Here is a 21,581-nt window from a genome sequence, read left to right as displayed (position 1 = left end):
TTTTATTTATTTATTTGACAGAGATAGAGACAGCCAGCGAGAAAGGGAACACAAGCAGGGGGAGTGGGAGAGGAAGAAGCAGGCTCATAGCAGAGGAGCCTGATGTGGGGCGATCCCATAACGCCGGGATCACGCCCTGAGCCGAAGGCAGATGCTTAACCACTGTGCCACCCAGGCGCCCCTGTTAACTTATATTTTTGAAAAATTCTATAAACTGATTTATTTACACCTCTTATAAAATAGAAACAGCATTTGGTTTTTTTCTTTGCTCAGATAGAGCATAAATGAAATGATAAAATAGGGAGTTTCAAAAAGTACTATCCCAAAATCAGTAAGACTTTTCTCTGAGCACAAAAATGATCCCTCTCCAAAATAGTGAGCATAAATCATGAAATCATCCATCATTTAACAAATATGAGTTGAATACTTTCTCTATCTCAGACATTGTGATTGATGAATAACATATTATACAAAATGAATAAGGCAGGGTCCCTTTCCTAAAAATGTCACCACTTAATAAGGGAAATACATAAATAAATACATGGTGGTAAATTCTATAGCTAAATTTAGGCCCTCAGAGCTTAATGGTAAGCTTAATCTGAAGGGATCAAGAGAGAATTTGGTAAGAAGTGATGTTCAGAGTCTTGAAGGATAATCCTCCAGTTCATCCACAAAACATGAGGAGGAATGTTGTATTCAAAGGCACAGAGACACGGGGCATTGTAAATTCGGTGTGGTGTGACTAAACATTAAGTGTGTGTGGGGGGGATTGTATGAGTCAGTGCTCCTTTTTTGCAAGAGACAGAAATATAGCTCAAATGAACTTAAACATGAAAAGGAAACCTGTTGACTTAAAAGCAAAGGTAGCCTTTGGGACAATGGGATCCAGGGACAGAACTTCTATTAGGATTCTGTTTCTCCATCTTTCTTTCTTTCGGTCTCTAATCTCTGCTTTGTTTTACATTTTGTGAGTCTTTTTCACTATACAGGGGGTTTCCCAAAGGGTAGAGAATGCAACCACGGGGAGTTAAAGGCTCACATCCTACCCATTCCACTAACAGAGAAGAAAGCCACGTCCAGAAAAAGAATTTTCATAGAAGGACTCATTAAATAGGCCCAGTTTTAGGGCTTATAAAAGGGAGCAAATATAAGAGCCACAGCAGGATAATAGAAAACAGAATTCCGAAGGTAGGCCATGATCAGATCTTCGAGAATCTTTTATGCTACCCAAAATTCGGATTTCATCCTGTAGGTTAAAGGGAACAAGTGAAGGATTTTAAACATGGGAGTAATATGATCAGATTTCCATACTTAGAGCATGGAGGATGATAGGGGATGGGGAGAGGGTATTGGGTGATGAGAGATGGTTGCAATGATTTGTGTGTGAGATGATAATGGCTTGAACTGAGAAATAGGAGTGGTAATGTAGAATACATAAAACACATAGAAATGAGTATCTACTAGTCGTAGGTATCTAAGAGGGAAAGCTATATAGAATGACTAAAATAGATTTCTGATTTGGATGCTAGGTAAATAATGGTACCCTTAATCAGAATGAGAAATATGCAAAGAGGAGAGAGATGAATTCATTTTGAACAAGTTGAGGGTCGTGTGAAATATCAAGGTGATGTCCAGGGTCATCTTGGATGTCGAAGTGTATAGCTCAAAAGACAAGTCAGCTAGCTAAGTTGGGTGTATAAAGTTGGGGAATATTCACTTAGAAGTCAAGGAGAGGAATGAGGTACCAGAAGAATATGTAAGTTGAGAAAAGAGAACAAGCTATGTAACTCTATAGACTTAAAAGATGAGTGTGATGAGCCCTCTTGACTAGACTGAACTTTACTTTCCAGAATTCCTTTCTCTTGTGTATTTCCAGTTGGAGTGGACTGGAGATTCTCCTGCTGTAGCTACGGGGCAGAAAAGAGGTGGTAATTATTTTATTTTTGTGGCTGAATGTGTGATCTATCATGGATAATATTCTCTATGTGCTTGAGAAGAATATTCTGCTCTCGTCAGGTGGGATGTTGTATATGTCTATTAGGACCAATTGGTCTATAGTGTTGTTCAAGTCCTCTGTTTCCTTATTGATCTGTCTGACTAATCTACCCACTATTAAAAGTAGAGTATTGAAGTCTCCTACTGTTATTTGTTACTCTCTCTATCCCCCCTTCAATCCTGTCAATGTTTGCTTCATTCATTTGGTGCTTTGCTGCTAGATGTAAATATATTTACAAGTGTTTTATCTTCCTCATGAGTTGATTATATATGATTATATAAAGTCCTACTTTGTCTCTTGTAAAAGCTTTTGACTGATTTTGTCTAAGTACATCCATCCCTACTTTGTTTTGGTTACTATTTGCATGGAATATCTTTTTCCATTCTTTCACTGTCAGCCTGTGAATATCATTATACCTAACGTGAGTCTCTTAGACAGCATATGGTGGGAACTTATTTTTTCATCCATTCATCTATTCTATGTTCTTCATTTGAAGAGTTTAAACTGTTTATATTTAAAGTAGTTAGTGGCAGGAAAGGACCTTATATTGCTATTCTGTTCATTGGTTTCTGTAATTTCTAGTTATTTTATGCTTTTCCTCTCTCTTGTTGCCTCCCTTTGTGCTTTATTGATTTTTTTTGTAATGACATATTAAATTCCTCTCTCATTTTCTTTTGCATGACATCTAAAGGTGTTTTCTTTGTGGCTATCATGCAGATTATGCAAAATATCTTCTAGTTATAACAATCTATTTTAAATTGATAACAACTTAACTTCAGTCACATGAAAACTCACTCCTTTTCATCTCCCTCCACCATAGTATGTTATCATCACAAATTATAGCTATTTAATGTTTTGTATCCATTAACATAGTTTTATAGTTACATATTTGTGTTTTTTAACCTTTAAATTCCATACGTAAATTGAAAATGATTATGCAGCACCATTAGTGTTATGGGATTCTTCTGTATTTGTCTATATATTTACCTTTACTAGAGAGCTTTATATTTTCATATCTTTTCATGTTGCTGCCTACCATCCTTTCATTTCAACTTGAAGGACTTCCTTTAGCAATTCTTGTAAGGCATGCCTAGTGGGGTGATGAACTCACTCAGCTTTTTTTTTTTTTTTTAAATCTGGGAAGATCTTTAATTCTCCTTCATTTTTTTGAAGGACAATTTTGCCCAATAGAGTGTTCTTGGTTGACAGGTTTGTTGTTATTGTTGGGGTTTTTTCTTTTTCTTTTACACTTTGAATATATCATCCCACTCCCTCCTGGCTTGAAATGTCTTCTCATAGAAGTCTTCTGAGAATCTTATGGGAGCGCCCTTGTATGTGATGAGTCACTTTCCTTTTGCTGCTTTCAAGATTCTTTCTTTCTTTCTTTCTTTCTTTCTTTCTTTCTTTCTTTCTTTCTTTTTTTTTCTTTCTTTTTGTTATGATATGTCTCATGCATTTGTCCTCCTGAGTTGCATTACCTATGGATACACTGAAAAAATAGAATTCCTGGACTTACAAACCCAAGAACCAGACCTACATTCCTCATCAGTTTACTTTCCTGAGTGGCTCTTTCAAACAGCAACCTGTGAGCATCTTGAGTGTCTTCCTTCCTTTTACCCGCCTCCTTACTTCTCAGTCGATGTTTGTTAAATAAGCGAATGAATGAATGGCCAGACAGCATCTTTAAATGATTGTTCTGTAGTCCAATTCAACAATATGGATTATATTTGTAGGATTTTGAGCTTCTTTGAAAGAAGAATCATTTGAAACCAAGGGAGTGTAATGAAACGGGGCATAAATAATATTGTCCTAGAAATATTTTTCTAACATCTTGCTTTCTTTATGAAGACAATTTTCACAAAAATTGTTCAGGCATTGACAATATTGTTGCTCTTCTACAGTATTCTCAGAGAGAAGCATGGAACCAGGAGATGGTTTTAGCAGTTGTACGGCATGCTGGTATCCTCTCCAAGTTCTGAGGACTCATGTCCTGAGGGGTTTTGAGTACAGTCATGGACTTAACAGGTTTGGCTCACCTACGAATAGATGTTCTCCTAAGCTTTCCTGTTGTAGGAGTTTGCTTGATTTCTAAAAAACAAGACCTTATCATTTTCATCATATGCAAATAATACTGGTTGCCAAGTATTTGTTCAAAATATGTCCTCCAAAACACTTACCCTGGCTCTACAGTTCATTTTAGAGTAATATCAGGTTATATCTATGAGTAGATCAAGTGATCCACATAGTGATTTTCCTTAAGTATCAAGAAAATCTCTTATTTAAGTTTTAAAAATAAAATAACAACAGAAAACAGTGGTTTCTTGGTGATATAATCTACTTAATATCCTCAATCTTCAATACAAAACCTGTATTGACCAGGATTATGGATAAATTTTCTATTTAGAAAAAAGTCAAGTGCACATATTTTAGAAATCTCAGTCAATTTGTATTAAATGAAATAAATCAGGCTATCTAAACTCCTCTGGTTTAGTTAGTGTATGCAAAGTAAGTGGATGCAGCTGAATTAATCACAAACTCAAGCTAATTCTTTTTGCATCCTTATTAATCAAGTTAGGGTTTCTGTTCTACGAATGTAAACACAGAAAGGTCAACAATTTTGCTAGGGGCATGTTGCAGGGCATGGGAATTAAGTGAAAAGTCATCTTTCATTCCCTTGCTGGACTAAAAACAGCCTCAAACCTCAATACTGAATTTTAGATAATATGGAATGTGCTGTATTCACAGAGCATATAAGTTTCTGAGCAACAATGAAGATAATTTATTAGAGGATTGTCAGCCAAGTCTGCAATGATTCTTTGATTAGTGGAAAGTGGTTTTGCATGTTATGCCCTGGGATATTTCTTTAAATTTTTCTTTCCTCCAAGAGGATTTTGTGGATTGTACTAATGCTCCACCAGCTGATTTTTAGTATAAGATTTGCTACATGATGTGCCAAAGGTGATGAACAATAAAGCAGATAGCTTAAATTAACTTGGAAAGTTTGTGTTTTTCTCTAAGGGAGAGAATATTATTTTAGAAGCCCTCATAAAAGACAGCAGTGGGAAAATTGTCTAAAACAGAGATCTTTTTAACTCTTAAAGTTTTAGAATGTGACCACTTTGAAAAAATTATAATACAGGGGGTAAGTTTTTTCATTTTAAACTTCTGCCACCTACACCTTTATATACCATAAACCCATATTGCTCTCTTAGATCCATCAAACAACAGCTTTGCTTCTTCATTGTGGGGAATACAAGGCTTCATCAGATCAGACAAAAGAATTTCAAGTGAAAACACTCCTCAGCTCCAAATTTGTCCGGTAGCTCTAGACAACCTATTACTTTGGGTCAAATAATTAAGTATGGCTTCTAAGAAATACTGTCCGCCTTTTGAGTTGGGTTGCAATTCCCCTCTAATTTCTACAACATTATGGTTTTGTCCAATTTTCTGATATTCTAGTTATTTAATAGATCCCTGAATGGATAACCTGCAGTTAAAGTCCCCCAGGGCATTTGAAAACCAATATATTAGGGGTGCCTGGGTGGCTCAGTTGGTTAAATGTCCAACTCTTGCTTTAAGCCCAGGTCTTGATCCCAGGGTCATGAAATCGAACCCCACATCAGGTTCCACGCTCAGCATGGAGTCTGCCTGAGATTCACTCTGTCCCTCTCTCTTTACTCCTCCCCCGCTCACATGCACACTCTAAATAAATAAATAAATAGAATCTTAGAAATGTAGTAATGCTTGAAAATGATCCTTAGTTTATTGGGCCCTTCATCAAGCTAGTCACCATACTAGGTATTTGAGGTATGGCTATGGATGTAGAGTCAAATGAGGCATTATCCCTATTCTCTTGAAGTTTATAAATTAATGGGCTTACTAGTGAACATGTATTTTCCCAAACACCTTCAGAATGCTCTTCCATGGGAAGTCTCAGTTCTATGTGACCCAAGTGGTTCCCTCAGTTTTGCCAAACACATGCTTCTCTAGAATCCTCAACACTGGTGAGCACAACTCCATAAGGACAATTGCTGCTGTGCAGTTGAAATAAGCGGTCTTATCACTATTGCTACATTGCTTACCCAATTTACCCTCAAGATCCAAAATAGTTCCCACAACTGAGCCAAAGGACATTCCCTTTATCTAAACAAATCTGTGGAGTCCTGTGTCTTTACTGTGCCCAATGAGCCCATGAAGCCAACAGTCTGTCCAATGAGAGTTAGAGCCTCTTCCTTCCCCAGCTTCTAAAAGACACTTGCTAGCTGAGCTTCCACCAGCATCAGTACTAGTGAGGAACTATTGCTGTCTTGGGATGGAATCTGCTACTGCTGAGACGGATATCACGACTTCTGCCCTAGTGGGTCTTACAGCCTAGTTCAGGACTTCAATGTCACTACCACTGCCCCTGCTTTAGGACTTTCTCTCATATCTAGTCTAGAGCTTCCTGATACCCTGATTGGCAGTCCCTCTTGGATCTGATCACTGGAATATGGACACTTTATCCCAGGGTTCTGTTTTGGGAGCAGACCTGATCTCAGACACTTGACATCCAGATTGGCAATATGGAATAGATAGACCTATGCGCAATTGGCAAAAGGGATCTTTGCAGGCCTTGCACTAAGGCGTCTGAGTAACTGGCTCACTTGTCATGGGCTCTAGGAGTGGTACATGACCCCTCAGCTTTACTAGGCCGAAGGCAGTTCATCTGTCTCACCCTGTAATCTACAGCAAATGTAGAGTGCTCACCTATTCAATGCCTACCAGGAGCCAGGCTCAGTGCTAGGAATTCAGCATTCATTAGTAGTAATCTTCATTTAAAAATTCTTTTTTTTTTAAAGATTTTATTTATTTATTCGACAGAGATAGAGACAGCCAGCGAGAGAGGGAACACAAGCAGGGGGAGTGGGAGAGGAAGAAGCAGGCTCATAGCGGAGGAGCCTGATATGGGGCTCGATCCCATAACGCCGGGATCATGCCCTGAGCTGAAGGCAGATGCTTAACCGCTATGCCACCCAGCTGCCCCTCATTTAAAAATTCTTATACAGGATAGATACAGAGAAGAATTTGTTGCCCAAGGACACAAAGCCAAGATTCAAACCGGCTTCAGTTTTCTGGTTGTGGTTCTAATTCCCTGGTGGGGACAATGTGCTATCAAGAAACCAGCCCGTTTGCTCAGACATGTGTAACTTTCCTGGTTCTTGCCAGTTCCTTTCCCCAAGACTGAAAACTGTTCTCTAGTACCCCCAAGACATTCTCAAAGATCCTGCTTTCATTTGTAAAGACTCAATTGAGTCCTGGTGCTACAATTTACCTGGCTGAAAATACCACCATCAGCTGGCAACTGCTGCTGAGTCCACCCCCCCACCCCCCGCCAGATCTAACTCTTTGGATAATGTAAATGTGGGTGATTTTGATAAGAGTCACTGCTGTTGTAAGTATCAGACTCTATACTTTACATTTAGGATCTTTACAATTAGTAGGTAATTAATTCCTCACAAAACTTCTAGATTATAGTCATTGTTATCTCCGGTTTACAAATGAGGCCTAATGTTAAGCCATTTGCCCGAGACTTATGACTAGAAACTGGATTCAAACTTAGTTTAGCTTTCTCCACAATCCATGTCCTGACCCTTAGGGATTATTGTGATACAGGACTCGAAGTAGGATTTAGGGTGGCAAATCATCCTTATTCTCCTAGGACTCTCTTGATTTTAACTGAGACCTACATCTTGGGAAACCTCCCAGTCTCAGGAAAGCCAGGCCTGCTGGACACCCTGGCCTGTATTAGAAACCTTAATTCTGGCCCATTCTCTCCTCTCGGTGGTACAACAGGGCCAGGCCTGCGGTAAGCCCAATGTAGCAGTGGGCATTTGAGGGCAGAAGTTACTCCTTCTGGGGGTAAGTGAGGGAAGATTAGAGGCTTCTAGGCCTCTGGCCTTGAGAGTTACCAGATTTTGAATAGTAATCTTCAGGCTGCCATGGCAAGGAACTGGGGGAGTGTTGAGAAGAAATGTCTCTGTACTCACATATTTGTTCTTTGCACTATTGCTTTATTTCTTCAGTAGTGAACAGAAGGGACAACAGTCTCTAGCTGAGCCCAAGTTGTCACTCTTGCCAGTCTTCAAATCTGAACCAGTCCTTAGTGAAATGGCCTAACTTACCTTCCCTTGCTCCCTTTCTCTGTCCCATGCAAGGTTAAGAAGGTTCTGGAATATTATCATGGATGCTGCCTACAACTTCAGAGCCCATATGCTCTTTGGATTGCTCATGGTTAGATCCATGCTCGGGTGGGTAGCAGAGGACCATTTGCCAAGAAGCTATTGCACCTGCAAGAGTCCTTTCAAAGTCCCCGAGAAAGACTTTGGTAATGTGTTGACATGATGGAAGTTTGGGGTTCAACATTGACGAAAGTAAGACATATTAACCTCAGCTGATGAAGACTGGTGTCTCTTTCGTGCCTACTACCCCTTCATCACACTTCACCTTTAGTAGTTCACCTCATCATGGCTGTGACTATCTTTTGGGACCTGGACACAGAGAAATTAAGTTGGGAATAAGCCATATTAAATGAAATATGGAAGGATGTTTTGGAAAGTTTCAATAAAACAAATGGAAAGTTCAGATAATTTGGCTTTCTATTTTTTCTGTTTTAAAATTTATGTACAAAGTCAATTTTAAAAACTCAGATAAAAATCAGTGGTGTAAGAGAATCAAAAATACATGCAAGGAAATCAAGAACAAGATCCTACGATGAAAACTGAGTTGCAGCATGCAAAAATTCACATAATATCAAAAGCCATATTTTTTATATGAAGAGATCATTTCCAAATAGAAATAATAAGTAGGCACTTGGTTCATTTGTGAATCCAATTAACTAAAAGAAGTAAATCATAATAAGACATTTTTTAAAAGCTGTGTGACGTTTCCTGCTGTTATAACCAATGTGAACACAGTGACAAAGATAATAAAGTACTCAGACTTTCTGTAGATGGAAATGGGTGACAGACTCAGTGTCCCCCCCACCTCACTTAGAAACTACTAAAGTTCCATGGAAGGGAAGTGGAATTTCTTAAGAACATAACAGGTGGAGAAGAGAAAACTTACTGTGGCTGTGAAGGCCCTGATGCCATGTCTGTCAAATCGATACCTTTGGATGGTCATGAATTTATTATAAAAAGACGACATGCACTAACATCCGGAACAATAAAAGCCATGTTGACTGGCCCAGATCGGTTTGCTGAGAGTGAAATTAATGAAGTCAATTTTAGAGACATCCCTTCACACGTGCTGTCAAAAGTACACATGTACCTACGAGGTTCACTACACTAACAGCTCCATGAAGATTCCGGGATTCCCAACTGCACCTGAAATTGCAGGGGGATGGCTGATGGCCGCCAACTTCCTAGATTGTTAAACAAGATAAATTATAATAAACTATTATCTTCTTTCAGTACTTAATATCTACAATTCAGTTAGTAATTTTTTCATACCTAGCATGTTGCCTGTGTGCAGTTGAACCTTAAAGTTCATGGCAAAGCAGATTATCCTCTGTTCTTTTGCAGAGCAATCGAGTTGAAATTTGTTTGCTAAGTTCATTTTCACAAATTGAGAAATAAACCAATATGCCAATTTATTTAAAAAAGATAATAAAACACTCAGAATATTACCCTACAGCAAAAACACCAATAACATAATAGTTAATGCTAATTGTCAGTTCGAAGACTGCTTAAGAGTAGTCATTGCACCAGAAAACTTGAAATGCCCTGAAATAGTTCAGCTGACACATGAAAGAAATTTTGATAGGTATTTTCACAACTTTGACAACTATACTAAATGTCCACAAGACATTTCTAGTATTATATTGGGAATCTGAAGTATTTTAAATATTATCAACACGAAAATACAAATTTTACTAAACCATGCTGAAGGAAATAATGAATTTTCTTTTTTTTCTCTTTAAAAAAGCTTACATGACTGCTGTCATATGAAAAGGCGATCAAAGGGTACAGCAAAAAAAAAAAAAAAAGTGTTGTAAAAAATAGTATGGACGTCAATCCAGAAGTGAATTAATTAAAAATAATATTATTTTTCTGGTCTGAGGGCATTTGTGGTAGTTGTCAGTTTTGTCATATTTTAAAAATGTGATATATTTTTTTCCTCATTCTAAATATCTATTTTCCCACCTGATTTTGTAATCTTTTTCTGAATTAAAGAGAACAGTTCCAACAGTGTCAGCTTCAGATCTCTTGGAGCCTAGACCTGCCGTCTCCCGGCGCAGTGCCTGAGTGCAGCAGATCCAAGCAAGCAGGCAGGCCTGGGCTATTTTTGCATGCGGAGTCAGAATCCATCTTATGTAACTGGAACTCCCACGTCTCTTTTTTTCAGGCACTGGCTTGAGAATTGCAAGTGCTCAAAACTTTCCAATTTTAAGACAGTGCTTCTCCAAAGCCACAGTTTCCAAGTATCCTTATTTGTTCGCAGGAGCGCACCACCGCTGCTATGCCCCACAGTACATTTTAGAGTCCGTTGTTATCTCATAAAGTTTTGGCCTAAATACTACAGAGCCTCAGTAGAGGTCCAATCACGTATTAATTATTTGCATGCAGTTAGAAAATTTGATAGTAAGCAAAGTTTTAAAATGTAATCAGATTGACTTAGTGGAATCAGCTGGTTTTGCTTTATTTATTGTAACTATGTTATTGTAGCAGTTCGAGCCAGGGGCATTAGAAATGGAAAAAAAAAAAAAGGCGCAAAACCCTAAACATAAGATATCAAACATGCCCAACAGGACGACTCCTCCCCACCCACCTCAGGCCGTCTGGTCCCTTGCTTGGCCTGGCTTCTACTCATTTATCTATAGCGTCAAACAGTCTGGCAAAACTAGATACCATTGTATGGAAAAATGAAGCAAATTAAATACACCATGATTCAGTTTATTTAAAATAATGTCAACCTTTTTGGGCTATCTAGTTATTTACTAGTATGAACAATCAAGTTTATTTGAAACACCTTATCTTTTTCATTAGAAACAGCCCAGGTCCCATGATACCCAAGCAAGGCTCAAATGATGACTTAAAATCCTGATTTTATTCCAAGTGTATGACTTATGATTTCAGAACAACCATGCAGCGGAGTGAAAAGTGTGGAAGAGCCACCCCTGGAGGTAAAAGACTATACTTCTAAGAACAAATGTTTTAGCACATAAAATTTATATCAGGAAATAAAACTAATACTAAAATACTGACAGCAGTTATCGGTCTTAAGGTAGCTGAATTGGGACACTGGATTTAGGACCAAACAGACCTGGGTTCAAAAGCCATCTAATATAGGCAGGTTAGCACATGAGCTAAGCCTAATTTCCCTGGTGTGCAAAAACAGCATAATAATACAGACTTTATAAGGCTGTTGAGACAATAAATGAGACAAATATGCTCAGTCGATTCCAGTAAATGGGAGTTATTTTTAACGCTGCTCTAACAAGTTGATAATAATTTCTCATAATAAGGGCAGTGTCTGTATTATCTATTTTAGAATACATTCCACTGTTCATTATACTTTGTTTGCCAATCTACAATTTTTAAATGTTTTGAATCAAAACAATTTTTTTGGAGGATCTTTCTAAACTTATTTGTCAGGGAAGAATCCCAACCTTATGGAAGAAGGGAGGGAACAAATCTGAGACCATTCCTTAGATGTTAAATGTAGATGAGACGGTGTATTGCTCACAGCACAGCACATAGCGGGAGCATCAGCAGCATTGTGCCTGGTCCTGGGTCTCCAAGTCCCATGGGCGACACCGTGGGGCCAGATGGATGCTACGCATGTAGTTGGTTGTACAGCAGCTGAGCAACCCGGAGCCAAGGGACCCGTGATTCCTGAGCAAGCAGCCAACAAGCCTGTCCCCTCCATTGGTTACGTGGAGTCCATGCTGTGGTCATCTGCACCTGCTTCGTGGCCCATGTGGCTAACTATGAGGACTGCTCAGTATCAGGCGATCGCTATACCTTGCCGTTTATATACAAGAACACGCAGGGACGATCACGGCTCAGGATGAACTGCTTCCCCTAACAATGTTATTTTCAAGAAACCACAATCTCCCTTTGAACTTAAACACTAACTTGAGATGCTATTGTTTACATAATCTGATTCTGATTCAATGATCTTAACTGTCTTGAAAATCTAAATCATTTCACCTTTGTACAAATTAAAATTTGTGAAATAATAAAGAACCTTCTTCTTCCATTCCCACCTATCCAGAATTATCTAGCTACTTAGCCTTTACAATGTAGTGCCATATTTCAAACTATGCTATTTGTAATACAAAGTAACCATTTCACTTTGGCTATTGTCTTACTCTGTAACATCTACACCTGTTTTTTCCAGATCAGTTGCTGCCTCCGTCCTCTACTCAGCCACAGAAGGGCATCATACCAGATGACACAAAAATACAAAAATCTAGTAAAAATCTGCAAAACGTTAACAGCCCCAAAACAAGTAGGTTGATTTTAGGTTTTCTCATTGCTCCTGTTCCATACCTTAGTAAACTGCTGACAACCAGAAAATACATTTTTTTCCTCCAAAGTTGCTGGAAGACTCAGCGTCATTTTTAACTTCTACAAAGCAAAAGATGGAAAGACTATGTAAGATTATGCTAAATATCATTTAACACCATAGATTTTCAAAAGATCAACCGCCTGATATGATGTTAAATATAGTTGAATGTGGTCCCACATCTCTGTGCCACTTTGCCAAGTTTCCGTCGGATGCAATTTGCAACAAGCAACATATTAAACCCCCATAAATAGTCATTATAATGTAAACACTGAACACTCCTTATTGTAGCAGTGAAAGCAGCCTCTCCAAAATATAAAAAACAGAAAACAAATCCTTGAATTTCATCTCAGGGCAGAAGGTGGATTTGAATTTGAAGACATGCCAAATGGTAATTTTGGGCACAAATATTTCAGACAAAGCTGATCTATTATGAGTAATAACAGCATATGTTAGTTTCTAAGTCAGTTTGCATATGTCACAGGAAGCACACCCAATTAGCATGTGAGGCCGGTTACACTTCAGCAAAGTTATTAACAGTAAATCATAACAAAGTAGGTATGATCAAATTATACATTCTATTTTAAATATGCATGAAAGTCTGACACAAAAGCAGCAAAATAGAGACAGGTAGAATCTTAAATGTATTAAATCAGCATATTAGCTTTTTTCATATTATTATTATTGATTATTATTATTATTCTTTTCACATAGCTGGTTGCTATAGCTCTTGACGGTTTCCTTTTAGCTAGCTAAGCCTCGGAGGATTAAAGAAGACATTTGGCCTTTATGGTTTTCTGTGTCTGAATGTGTATGTCCTGAGGAGAAAAAGAGCTGTGCAAGAAGCTATTAAGCACCAATGAGCGAGCATGGATGTGGAAAGCCTGAGTTATGTTCACTGAAACAGATGTCGTGTCCCACAATTCCCTGAGCTGCCTCAGGCTTTTGCTGGTGTCAACCCTGTGGTAAATGGGTTTTCATAATGAATTTACTGTGAATTCTCACACACACACAAACCATTAGAATCACATTAAAGAGCTGACTAAATGCCACCAAGACTCTGAGCAGGCCTGTCTTTTGTTCGTTTGGAAGAAGCTCTGAAGAATCCAGAATCTCAAATCAATCATTCATGAGAGTGTGGAAAGAGTAACAGGCCTCTCTCTGCCTGGAGAGGGACAAACACATGTTTTAGGAGGAGGAGGGTTCTTGAACCCCACTCAGTGCAGGGCTCCCAATTCCTTCTTCCCAGATAGCCACAGGAATGGTTACTACTCTCAATACCAAAGGCAAGGTATTTGATCAAACTAACCTGAGTTTTGAATTATTTTCTTTGGTCGCTTCTCTTTTAAAAAAATGTTTTAGTAAATCAACAAAACAAAGAACTTTGCAATAAATGATGCAAATATATTGGAGAGACAAATCTCCCAAAGGGCTCCCAACCATGCGTGGACTGTCTAGAGGTTACGACGGCTTCATCGTGCTGCTCTGAAGGGATGGATAAAAAGCTCTGGGATGAGGCAGAGATTATGACGAAACAAAGATACATAAGAGCGTGATCAAAAGGAGACACTTGAAGTGTGATCTGTCTTTCAGAAAATAGCCAAGCTGCGTGTACTGCTAAAAAGAATAACCCAAACGACGATATCCTCTATTGGTTGAGCCCCTGTTATGTCTCAAGCGGCATACTCTATGTTTTAAATACGTTGTCTTGTTTTTTCCTCATAAACACGTCAAGAATAAAAACTAAAAGCATTTGTAGATGCTTCCTTCCTGCCAGGCTTTGTTCTGGGGGCCACCACTGATGAGGGAACAGAAAGCTGGCTGAAGACAAAGCCAAATCTGACCCCCCCCCCATGGGATATATGTGACATTCCTCAGGCATTCCTGGCTGCCCTAAAGCTAAGGAAAGGAAAAATGAATAGTTAATTTATAGAGATCACAATCCTGCAAGACATGAGTCTCCCTCACTTTACAGATGTGTTAGCAATCTACAAGGACACAGCATTTCTATCAATTACCTAGCTTCCAGAAGGAAATGCAGATACAATTAAATGTCCTTACAATCTGCAGACTTTGACAGATACTTGAAGCAGGCAGAGTGTAATGTTCCTCCAGGAAGTTCCCAACTATCTTCATGTTAATGCCTTGCTAGAGGGATAAACAACCTTAACTTGACAATGGCAAGGCCTCCAGTATCCTGTGGGTCTTCTTTAAAGTTCTAAAGTACTTTCTCAACCTCCCTTTTTCCTTACCTCCCCCAACCCCACAGTATATAATCAGCCACCCCTCCCAACCCTGGGGCAGCAGCTCTTTCTGCCCTCGGGTCCTGTTCCTGCACTTTAATAAACCACCATTTTGCACCAAAGAAGTCTCAAGAATTCTTTCTTGGTTGTAAGTGCTGGACTCCGCCCCACTGAACTTCACCTATATTCCAAAACCACATCACCACCATCACCCCTGGGCTGTACTGTTGTTCTCTCAGCCGTTTAACACTTGAGCTCTTTCCCCCTGCTGAGATTTTGTGCCTCAGTTTTCCTCTTTTGGAATCCTGTCAGTCTGCTTCACTTGCCCTAACCTTGCTTTATGTTTGGGTGTCATCCTCTCCTCCATAATGTCCCACTTAAAAATTGTCTCCTCCAAGAAGCCTTCCTGGAGTGCCTTAGTAGGAGTCGGTTCCCAAGGGTCTCACCTAATCCCTCCTTTACCCTCTTCCTTCCTGGTTGTGTTCTTCTCTACCTTGGCCATGCATTGCTTAGCTCTTCAGGGCATTTTCTCAATCTGCAAGTATTTATTTGCCTGTTGACTTGCCTGATTTTTGTCTCTTCCTTACTAGGGTAAAGCACCACAAAGTCAAGTTCCAGCTCCTTTTTATTCGCTGATCTATACCTAGCACATAAGCAAGAATTTGGCTTATGGCGGGCACTCAATAAACATTCATTAGATGGAAAAAATGTGCTAAATGCCTTGAATTAATTCTTTCACTTAATGAGTGACCCTCCTTAGCTTACTGGGGACAATGCACCCTAAGCCTCACAAAGAGTAAATGCCTACGTGAGACCCAAAACCAGTTCTGCAGGACTTCAGACCATGACTCTAACCATCATATGCCCATTTGACCGGTCTCACAGACTTGTACTATCAGTTTGATATAGACCTTTAGAATTGTTGTGTGTGTGTATGTGTGTACTTTTAAGTCTCTTTCACCATCACAGTCTTGGCCAATACACAATCCTTTCAGTGTTGCTTTAACACCACTGCTCTTAGGCAGCCATCGGCTACAGTCAGCCCAGTAGCTCTTCAGCAACTGGTGGTCAGGTGGATCAAGCAAGGAAAAGGCAAAAGCCTCCCACCGGATCTGTAGCCCTAGTTGTATACAAACCTAAGGAAGAAAAGCTTCACCCTGTTCTAACACCTTGGGTTGGGTTAAAGCCACATGAGTGGTAAGGGGGGCTTTGTTAGGTGGGGCCTTGGTTGGAACTTAAAGGAATCATCATTCCATTTTTCTGGGGCTTCTAACTAACTTTCAGCTACTATGATATATGGAGAAAGGAAGGAAGAAAACAAGGAAAGAAAGGAAGGAAGGAAGGGAGGAAGGAAGGAAGTTAGTTTCTGCTATGGACTGAATTGTGTCTCCCCCAAACTCATACGTTGAAGGCCCTAACCTCCAATGTGCGGATATCTGAAGGCAGAGCCTTTAGGAGGTAATTAGGTTTACAGGAGGTCATAGGGTGGGGCCTTAAGATGAGATTAGTGCCCTTACAAGAAAAGACAGCAGAGAGCTTGCTTCCCACATCTCTCTCACCACCTTCATGCACTAAGGAAAGGGCATATGGGGGCATAAGGAAGCAGTCACCAGTAGCCCAAGGAGAGAGCTGTCACAAGACACGGACCCTGTCTGCACACTGATCTTGGATGTCCAGTCTCCAGAACTCTGAGAAACAAATTCCTGTTGTTTAAGTCACTCAAACAATGGTATTTTGTTATAGTACCTCGAGTGACAAAGACAGTTTCTTCTACCAAAAGTAAAACCCAGTAGGTGTGACTACTAGCTTTCGTTTCCCATTACATCATTTCTCTGTGACTTTGGGTCATGTCTTTATGGTGGCACATTTTCCTTCTAGTCATTGACCTTTGAGATATTGGGGAAATTTAAAGAAACCCTTAGACTACTTGTACATTGGCTTCTAAATATTTGGTAACAGAGCATTATCCATGTCACCAGACCCAAGCATATTTCTATGCTAGGAAATACCACATACAAAATTTCCACAAAAAAGTTGATATACCACAATATTATAATACTATCTCTTCCCCCCCCCCAATCCCATCTTTATTTCACCACTATGGGAGAAATGCGCAGAAGGAAAGTTTTTTTTTTTAAGATTTTATTTATTTATTTGACAGAGAGAGAGAGACAGCCAGTGAGAGAGGGAACACAAGCAGGGGGAGTGGGAGAGGAAGAAGCAGCCTCCCAGCGGAGGAGCCTGATGCAAGGTTCAATCCCAGAATGCTGAGATCCTGCCCTGAGCTAAAGGCAGACGCTTAATGACTGAGCCACCCAGGCACCCCAGAAGGAAAGATTCTTAAATACACTCTTATCTCCCCTAACAGTCCAAGATTTTTATCTCTGAATTTGTACACTATGCTTTGAAAACTAATGGTTTCAAGCTCTGTAAATCCATAACTTAGAAATTGGCCTCAGGTATAAACCAATTACATAGAAAAAGCAAAAATTAAAGCAAAATCATGTACAAAGTCCAGCTAATTTTGCCTTTAGGGTAAATAGATACATAGACATAAATACAGACAAGAAAACGTGGATCTTCTTGAAATGTTTAAAGATGAATGTTCAGATTTTTGGACATCTTAACCAGGGTTTAAAAAGATAAACTCCAAATAAGATTTCTACCTCACAGAGTTGCTTTACAACTCTATGCTATAGAATTTATTAAATTATATAATACTCGCCAAGTATTTAAGACAATGCTGCCACAGCAAGTCATCAATAAATGATCATTTATATTTCACTTTTAAATATTTTAGACATTGTCCTATAAAATGAATCACTTAGGTTTACCTCATAACCTAAGAATGTATCCAACTCTTTGTATCTTCAACCAGTTTAGGCATTTTCAATGTCTATTTTGCCTCCTCTTGGAGAAGGAGGTGAAGGAGAGAATAATCTCTGGACATGTTTTATTGCCCTTTGACGGTGGCTTAAGTTAGGGCTATTATTATTATTATTATTATTATTAGTTTTTCTTTGATGTGCCTTTTCATTCTTTGTCAAGGAAGGAAGTGGGATACAATGCAGATTTCCTGGCCAAAGAATTTTGCTTAGAAATTCATGAGATGGGGCAGGGGCAACTAATTGTTTATGTCAAAGATTGGAGAGTGGGAGTTAGCAGGTGGAGAGGAAGGAGGGGACCGAGGGGGCTGGAAGGTAGATTAGTGGCCGCTGGAGGAGCAGTGAGGAAGCACAGTCAGAGCCTGGTAAAAAGGCAACTCAGTTATACGGAGGCAGAATAACTGAAACAATCTTGCCTGCGGGAACTTGGAATGTAGAAAATGAATTTATGGTCTGTCTAAGGGGAGTGTCAGGCATTATTGAAAGTGCCATTTGGTTTTTTGTTTTTGCTTTTTGTTTTAGCTGCTTCGGATAAGGTGGGGGGAGAGAGAGATGAACTAAGAGAAAGCTTAGCAGTTGGAAAATAGAATTTAGAGGAAATGCGGAAGAGCTAGGAATTGCTGGGTTGAAATATAACAGATTCACATTTCCATCCCATAGAAGGTTCTTTGTAAGAAATGATCTTTGCACAAAGACCTGTTTAAGTCTTTGTAGCTATACTTACAAAACCCTTTGTTAAGATCTCAGAAAGCCTTCAGTTGGTGACTAGTAGACTTCTAATCAGTCAAAAAGGTTTCTAAAGTTTGAAAATATTGTCCCACAGCACTTTTGTATTCCCAAAGTTGATAGAGTTCTGTCCACAAAAGAATCATGGATGTCACCTTTGGGGCATGGCATCAACCCTAGTAAGACTGATGAAAATTTTAAGGAAACAGTATTGACACAAACCCTGCCTCCTTGGACCAAAAGAAACAAAAATGGTGAAGAAAATTTAAATCATAAGAAAAAAAAATAGTCCTCTGGATCTTCTACGAAAAAGAAGCAGGCTGAGAGAGCTACCTAGCTGCAACCACCAGCCACTTTTGATCAAAAAGAGAAGGCATCTTGGAGAACAGAGCCAAAAAGCCAGAGCATGGAGCCAAGATCTGAGAACAGTGGATTGATTCATGAGTCGTTCGCAGACTACAGGGCTGGCCCCTGACTGAGGAACAAGTCTTAGCCGCACAGAAGGGAAAACTGGTGATGTGTACCCAACGGCTTTTCCGAATGACTGCAAAATCCTGACTACTATATGCTTCTCACTCTTCTCTTTTATTTATTTTTTTTTAGGATTTTATTTATCTATTTGAGAGAGCGAGAGAGAGAGTGAGCATCAGAGAGCATGGCGTGGGGCGGTGGCGGGGGGGGGGGTTGTTTGAGAGCCAGAGGGAAAGGGAGAAGCAGATTCCCTACTGAGCAGAGAGCCCAATGGAGGGCTCGATCCCGGGACCCAGGGATCATGACCTGAGCGGAAGGCAGATGCTTAATCCACTGAGTTGCCTAGGCACCCTTCCCATTCTTACTTTTTATCTATTTTTTATTTTTTGGTTTTAGTATTTCCTGGGAAACTGCAAAGATGATACTGAGTTCCCACATACTCCTCATCCATTTTCCCAAAATGTTAACATTTTACAAAGCCATGAAGCGTTTTTCTCAACTAAGGAACCCCTGTCGGTACGTCACCATTAATTAAAGTCTACAGTTCATTCAGGTTCCACTACTTTCTCCCTCGTGTCCTAATTTCCCTACTCTCCTCAGGCTCTATTTCAAGATACTCCGCAGGGTCCCACAATACATTTCAATGACACCTCTCCTTCGCTTCCTCCGCTGTGACAGTATCTTAATCTTTCTTTGCATCACATACCCTTGACAGTTTTGAGGTGTGTTTTGAAGGTATTTTGAAGACCAATTAGAAGTCCCTGACCCTCAACTTGGGCTTTTATGATGTCTGGTTTGTTCATTTGTTTTTTATGCTTAGCCTGCTCCAGCCCTAACCAGATTCTCTAATGGAGAATCACCCGTTTCTCCAAGGAGTGCTGGTTCCCTCTCCTGGATGGTGGTCTTTGAACCCAAGACCTGGGTGCTGGGTGTGCTCCTTGCTCCATTCTTACTGTTTTTGTGCACAGGTGTCTATCGTGGTTACTCTGCCCCTGTCTTACCATTCTATCTTGAGTGTATAGCTGGATGGTCACTTGTGTTTCTAGTTGGCGTCTCTCAGCACTGGAAGAAGCTGCCTCTGAGGAGCTTCCCCCATACCCAACTAGACACCGGCCATGAGATCCTGGACCTCAAGCCTGTGCAATAAGTGGTGCGAGCCTTGGAGTCCCTGCATGAGAGTGAGCGTAGTTTTCATATTGAAGGAATGTGTGTAATTGGGGTCATCAGAAGTGGACTCTGAAAAGACTTTGGTTTTAGAAAATAAACTAAAAGTAAGCATATTATTTCATGGTGACAACACTGTCCACACCCCTCTCTGCAGAGTGGTTTTGCTGCTCCTTCCACCCAGAGCTGGAGTCTGTTTCTCCTTTTGCTTGAAACTGGGCTAGATTTGTGGTGCACGTGACATGTTTTGAGTTCTTGAGCCGAAGCCTCAGGAGGGCTTACAGCTGCTGCCTTCCTTCTCGTAGAATCCTGAGACCAGCAGGCTGATGAGGAAGCCCAAGTGCAGACCACATAGGTGAGCGAGCCCACTCCTCAGGCACCCCAGCTGAGTGCAGTGACCTGGGTGAGCCCCGGGGAGACCAGCAGAGTCCGGCCACTCGCACAGTCATGAGAAATGATAACTCACTATGTTTTGGAGTAATTTGTTAAAAAGAAATGGATAATTAATATGATACAATTGACTGCTAAAAAGTTCATCTTTCTATTGCTCCCAAATTTACTACCCTATAGGTTCCAATGACCCAGATCAGGGTTTTTAGTAGGTAATGAAATATAGTAAATTGTAATGGTGAGTTAATATCTTGATTTTCTCTTTTTATATGACAAGTCCCCTTTTATCTGTGGTTTTGCTTTCCCTGGTTTCAGTTACCAGTGGTCAGAGTCAAAGGCTGTCCAGAAGCAAATGCTCCTCCTTCAGAAAGTCACTCCTTAGCCTAACACTATGGCTAAGCATTGCCAGAATGCCTGGGTTGTTCACTTCTCTTCCTCTTATCATGGTGGTGTTTTGCCATCTCGTGTCATCTCAAGAAGGGTGTGAGTCCAGTACCATGAGATATTTTGAGAGAAGGACCACATTCATATAACTTTTATAGAGTATATTGTTAGAATTGTTCTATTTTATTATGTGTTGTTAATCTCTTACTGTGCCTACTTTTTAAATTAAACCTTATTATAGGCATTATGTACAGTAAAAAAAAAAAAAAACACCAAGGTATATAGGATGCGGTGCTATGTGTGGTTCCAGGTGTCCACTGCGGGTGTTGGAACAGATCCCCCCATGGATTCGGGGGTTGGCTACTGTATAGTATTTTTACTGAAGACATAATGAATTAGTGCTTTACTAGAAAAGAGTTCTATCAGTAGACATGTTGAGAACCGTCACAAATTGGCAAAGTATTTGAAGAATTGAAGCTTCTGATTCCCACTCAGATGGCACCTTAGAGATACCTACTGACTCCACCTGAAAGTAGAGATTAGTTCTCTAGGAGGTAAGGTTAGCAAACTCCAATGTAATTGTGATTTAAAACTGGCAAGCTTAAATTGCTCAACAAAGACAGCAACTTTCTCATGAGGAAAGTTGTATTTCTGTCTCCAGATTTACCTCAAGCCACTGACCTTGTTCAGCCTATCCTACACACACTGACCTTGAGTTTTCTTTTTTTTTTTTTTTTTTTTAAGATTTTATTCATTTATTTGAAATTTGTC

General features: G+C 39.7%; 1 pseudogene; it reads left to right on the top strand.

Annotated features, from left to right (window-relative positions):
• The first annotated feature begins 9,070 nt into the window (after positions 1 to 9,070).
• Positions 9,071 to 9,410, top strand: LOC100479977 (annotated as a pseudogene).
• Positions 9,411 to 21,581: the final 12,171 nt, after the last annotated feature.

This window comes from Ailuropoda melanoleuca, chromosome 9 (assembly GCF_002007445.2).
Source record: "Ailuropoda melanoleuca isolate Jingjing chromosome 9, ASM200744v2, whole genome shotgun sequence".
NCBI lineage: Eukaryota > Metazoa > Chordata > Mammalia > Carnivora > Ursidae > Ailuropoda > Ailuropoda melanoleuca.
This window is presented reverse-complemented; position numbering and strand designations above follow the sequence as displayed.